Source organism: Lacerta agilis, chromosome 1 (assembly GCF_009819535.1).
Source record: "Lacerta agilis isolate rLacAgi1 chromosome 1, rLacAgi1.pri, whole genome shotgun sequence".
NCBI classification, from domain to species: domain Eukaryota; kingdom Metazoa; phylum Chordata; class Lepidosauria; order Squamata; family Lacertidae; genus Lacerta; species Lacerta agilis.
In genome coordinates, this window is record NC_046312.1 from 121,428,759 (window position 1) to 121,435,077 (window position 6,319).

The window sequence follows — 6,319 nt, forward strand, 5'->3', positions numbered from 1 at the left end:
TCTTCCAGGGGAGTTGTGCCAACAGTTTGGCACCATTTTTGAGAAAATTGGAGAACGTCAGATTTTTGGTGAAATTCTGACCCCGCGGGTTAGGGATTTTTCTCCCCGCAAGTAAAGTTGGCGAGGCCTATTTTCCTTTCCTGTGATATAAACTGTTCTGTTTTCACCACGAAATCTTCCAGGGGAGTTGTGCCAACGGTTTGGCACCATTTTTGAGAAAATTGGAGAACGTCAGATTTTTGGTGAAATTCTGACCCCGCGGGTTAGGGATTTTTTCAAAAACTGTTTTTTCGCAAGTAAAGTTGTTGAGACCTGATTTCCTTTCCAGGGCTAAAAACCCTTCTGTTTTCACCACGAAATCTTCCAGGGGAGTTGTGCCAACAGTTTGGCACCATTTTTGAGAAAATTGGAGAACGTCAGATTTTTGGTGAAATTCTGACCGCGCGGGTTAGGGATTTTTTCAAAAACTGTTTTTTCGCAGGCTACGTTGTTGAGGCCTGATTTCTTTTCCTATGATAAATGCCCTCTGTTTCCACCGCCAAATCTTCCAGGAGAGTCTTTGCAAGAGTTTGGCAGCATTTTTGAGTCAATTGGAGAACGTCAGATTTTTGGTGAAATTCTGACCACGCGGCTTACGGATTTTTTCAAAAAATGTTTTTCCCAAGGTTAAGTTGTTGAGGCATGATTTCTTTTCCTATGATAAAAAGCCCTCTGTTTCCACCACCAAATCTTCCAGGGGACTTTTTGCAAGAGTTTGACACCATCACAGAAGACCCCAACAAAGGAAGATTGGATCAACAAATTTAATGATTATTGAACCTCGGCTAAATTAACAGCGGCAATAAGAAATCAGTCTAATCAAAAGTTAAGAAATGAATGGAAACATTATGAAGAGCATTTGGCAAAATATTTCTCAAAAAATAATATGCTAATGTGCCTATATTAGAATGTGAAGTATATAAATTAGTGTTTAAAGGAAGATAAAATTGTATCCCATAAAAAGGGGGGGGGAGAATAAGATGAAGTAAGAAATGCAAGTTGATAATAAGGTAAAGAGTGAAGGAAATTGAATTGGAGGTGGAGTGAAGCGATTAGGGTGAAGGGAATAGGGTGGGTGAAGATATGTATATTTATTTCTTATTGTTATTATCTATATTTATATTTCATGTAAGTGTGGATTGTAATGAAGGAGGAATGGAAACAAAATAAAATAAAATAAAATAAAAATAAAATAAAATAAAAATAAAATAAAATGTCATTAACAGGACGGGAAAAATACCACAATGAAACATCAAACATTAAAAACTTCCCTAAACAGGGCTGCCTTCAGATGTCTTCTAAAAGCCTGATAGTTGTTTATTTCCTTGACACCTGATGGGAGGGCATTCCACAGGGTGGGTGCCACTACCGAGAAGGCCCTCTGCCTGGTTCCCTGTAACCTCACTTCCCACAGTGAAAGAACTGCCAGAAGGCCCTTGGAGCTGGACCTCAGTGTCCGGGCTGAATGATGGGGATGGAGATGCTCCTTCAGGTATACTGAGCTGAGGCCGTTTAGGGCTTTAAAGGTCAGCACCAACACTGTGAACGGAAACGTACTGGGAGCCTATGTAGGTCTTTCAGGACCGGTGTTATATGGTCTCAGCAGCCACTCCCAGTCACCAGTCTAGCTGCCACATTCTGGATTAATTGTAGTTTCTTTATTTTATTTTATTTTTAATTTTATTTTCTTCTTTTTGCTTCCCCCCTCTCCTTCTCCCCCCTCCCTCCCTCCTTCCCTCCTTCCCTCACCCATATGCAATCTTATTGGTATCATCATACCCTATTCTGCTATTATTTGTTACACATTCTTTACATATTATTATTCTTTAACCTTGCAATTCATAATCCGTTATGTTTACTATTGACTAATTCTCTTTTCCATATTTTCCCATATATAATTTTACACTTTCCCATTCTTTATTTACTTTCTGAATAGAGTTTCCTCTTAGCGACACTGTTAATCTGGCCATTGTCATGAACTCATAAATTTTTGATCTCTACGCCGACAATTCTGGTATTGTTGTTGTTTTCCAGTATTTTGCAACCACTAACCTTGCTGCTGCTGTTCCATAAATAGATATATTTTTATTATCTTTAGGAATATCATTCGTTAATAAGCCCAGCAAGTATGCCTCAGGTTTCTTACATATTGTAATTTTAAAGTTGTTTTTTTTTTTTATTCCTCATGGATCTGAATCCAAAACTGTTTTATTAGGCTGCACCCCCACCACGTATGAAAAAAAGGGTTCCTACCTCTGCATTACATCTCTAGCATAAGTTGGAATTTTTTTATGGATCTTAGCCAATTTGACCGGGGTGAGGTACCAGCAGTGGCACATTTTCATAATATTTTCCCTCACCAGGTGGCATGCAGTAAAATTTATATCTTGACTCCATAACATTCCCCATCTGTCTAATTCAATTGTTTTGCCCAGGTCTTGCGACCATTTTATCGTTGCTTCCTTAATAATTTCGTCTTTTAGCTCCCACTCCAATAACAGATTATACATTTTCGATATAATTTTGAAGTCTGATTTTAACAACTCGTTTTGCAACTTTGAGGTTCCTTGTTCAAAACTATTCTTCCTATCCTCTTTAAATAAATTTGCAATCTGATAGTATTGTAGCCAACTGCTATAATATGTTTTGGAATCCTCATATGATTTTAATTTCACTACATCTTTTTCCAGGGGCGTATCCAGGATCAAAACTAGGGGGGGGGGCAAGCCATGTTGGCCCCCCCCCCCGTTTCAGGAGCCAATTACAGAGAGGGCGAGCCGCTTTAGAATGAGGCTACTGTCCTCCCCTCCCTAGCTCGCGTGCTCAGCCCTCAGAGCGCAACAGGGTCCTAGCACCTCCAGAGGGGCGCTGGAGGCGCGAAGGCACCAAGCCTCTGCTCCGCCTCACTTACCTCCCCGCTCTCCCCTCCCCGGACTCTCCCCAGACTCTGCTTCTAGGGGGGGGGCAACTGCCCCCCCCTGCCCCCCCTGCCCCCCTTGGGTACGCCCATGCCTTGTTCTTTAATTAATAGATTGTTGTATGTTGGCCAGGTCTTTCCTATGTTTAATTTTTTAACTCATATAACTTCTAGTGGGGATACCCACCAAGGTGTTATTGGCTCAAGTAGCCACCGGTGACTTGCCCATACCTTATAAAGGGGTTTTCTGATTATATGATTTAAGAAGTCTTTATGTACCGCCACTTTACCAGCTCCAAGCTGGTTGAAACTGGTCTAGTCTGCTTGGAACCAGCCTAGACCGGTTGGAACAGGTCCAAGCCAGTTGGAACCATCCCAGACCAGTTGGAACCAGTTCAGACCGGTTGGAACCGCTCCAAGCCGGTGGGAACTGGTCTGAGCCGGTTGGAACCGGTTCAAGCTGGATGAAACTGGTCCAAACCGGTTGGTACCAGAGTTACCACTGTAATGCACTTCTTTCTTGGGGGAAAGCCTCAGCCGTTACCCATTATGAATCTCTCCATTACTGAGAAAGGTGGCAGGCCTGTTAAACCGAGGAAAATATTTATCCCTCAATAGCTTCTAATTAAACTGAAGGACCCCCCCCCCCTTTGAGGTTTCAAGATCCAAATTTGGCCAAGATTAGGAAACGGGATATTCTCCGGGCCGAATGACTTGAGCTGGGGCAGAGAGATAACTTGTTTCAATTTAGTGCCGGAGTTGATCATCACCTAAACTTCGCTGCTAAGTTTTTCTCAGAACAGATCACTATCTTCCAGTGGATTATCAAGTCAGGATGCATGAGGCCTTGATGTGCTTCCTTAATAGGTAAGAGCCAGGTATATATTGTAAAACAGGGGGAAATTGAATGATCAAATCTGCTGTGCATTAATATAGCTGGGCATTGTGTTCTGGTGTAAGAGACTTGCAAATCTGGTGCTGTATTTTAAGACTATTGGTGAATTGGTGACAATTGAGTAACAAAAGCAAAGTGTGTTAGGAATACTGTATAGGGAAGCCCTTTTAAGGTTTGAGGTTTTATTACGTTGTGTGTTTTTTAAAATAATATTTATTTGATTTTACAAGTATAAAATTATAACAACACAGCACAATCATACACATCCAGTGCTTTTTTTCTAAAAAAAATGTTTAGGGGTACTCTCATTTTGACTCAAGAAAACCACCATTTTATAGTTAAAATTGGGAAAAATAAATACAGCAAATGGACAAAAGTACAAAGATTCACAAAATGTTTAGGGGTATGCGTACCCCTGCATAGCCCCAGAAAAAAACACTGTACACATCCAAATTTAAAGATTTATCCAAATCTCTGGACTTTCCCTCAATGGTTCCTTTTATTAACCCTTTCTACAGCATATTTTTCAATAGTCTATATTTTATATCATTACATTTTCTCCATAGTACATTACAAGTGTTATTGCTACCCTGCTAATGTTCTCATATTACATTTTTATACTGTATATGGTGGAAGCCACCCGGAGTGGCTGGGGCAACCCAGTCAGGTGGGCCGGGTACAAATAAATTATTATTATTATTAATTTCTGTAAGCTGCTTTGAGACATGTGGTGAAATTGGGGTATGTTCCTTAAAATAATTATTTTTTAAAAAAACAACCACCCACAAAACAACAATGAAATCCTTCAAGAAGCAAGCCCCATTGAATCCAAAGGGGCTTACTTCCAGGTGAGGTTAAGATAGTGTTGTAAGAATGTTAAGGTCTTTCATATATATATATATAATAATAATTGTTATTAATTTACCAAACAAATAAGGCCACATGTCTGAAAACAGCACAGGAAGACAGGCCTCACTCCATTTTGACTCCTAGCTGGCCAAGTATGTTCATCTGCAGGGAGGAGGTGAGAATCTCTGCCTGAGGATGGGCCATTTCCCTCACAAAGGACAGCCATCCTGGGAGGAAACCTTTTGTTTTGCAGAAATGTGTGTCTGGGAGGGGTCAAGGAGAGATGGCATAGGTGTGGAAAATTCCCAAGTTACCTCCTCTGACCCCCCCCCCCAAATTTGTGATGTAGCTCTGATGTATCTGGGGTGGTGGTCTTGGGTTAGACCTCTTCTGTGATTGGATGCTGTTTCTGGGGGTGGGCTAGACTCCAGGAGGGATTTTGAAATGTCTGTATAAGAGCATGCCTGCATTGTTCTGGGTCTTTCCCCCTGAAAAACACCGTTGTTGCAACAACTTCAATAAAGATCAAGCTTACTAGCTGCTTTGCTTCTCAATCTTCTCTGGTTGGCCTCTGTTTTTTACTCCTACCAATGGAGAACCTGCAAAGGACTTTGCAAGGGCTCTTGTGTACCCCATAAGGGAATAAGGGCAGATTTTTTTCTTATATCAATAGCAACCTCACTTACCTGGGAGTAAGCCCTGTTGAAACCAATAGGAACTGAGTAGGATTGGACTTTTAGTCACTTTCCAAAACCCAAGCTTGTAGCTGCATCCCTACACATCCATCCGATACTTTTATAGCCTTTCTAACCTCGCTCTCCTTTGCTTAACTTGTTCTGTAGAGCGCTACTGTCATTGCCAATGCGACAGAAATAACAGCATCTCTAAAAGCAGGTATCATTAGGATTATGTGTCACTCGGTACAAGTGACATTTTCTTCATGTTTAGGAATTCGGAGGTTAAATACTGTTGGGTTTGTTTGTTTTTTAACCTAATAAGCTTTAGCAAAGATGATTTTGATGTGTGTGTGTGCACCCTTGAATACAGATAGACCTTTTTCTATTGCCACTTCTGTTGCTTTTAAATGCAGATGCCTTTTTTATTCACCTATTTGTTCTCATATCCTTTCACAGCCAGCCTGCCTGTAAGCACAGTAATTGTCAGTGCATCAGGCTTTTAAACTATGTTTTGTTCACTTAGCTCATGAGAGTACATAAAGTGGCTCAAAATACTCTTGGGAGTTTTCTATCCCTTCTCCCCAAAATCACTGTTGTTGTGGGTGGAAGGGGTGGAACTATTAAAAGCAGCACAGGTAATAATCCTGCACTCCAAAAGAAAAAAAAGGGGGGGGGGAGGCCTATGCTAACTATGAGTTAGAATAGGGCACATTCACAGATCTCAAAGCAGCGGCAGTACATAGGATAATATCCAATGTATTTTGTAATCTTGTGCAGTTACCTGGAGGTAAACTGCACTGAGTTCAGTGGTGCTTCCAATTCCGTTATTCCTAAAAGGCCTGGCTTGTTTTGTTTTTTGGTGTTTGTTTTTTTGAAACATCAGCTTCAACATCATCTTTAGCTCAACATAATCTCCCAGAATACCACCTATTTCTAAGCCTC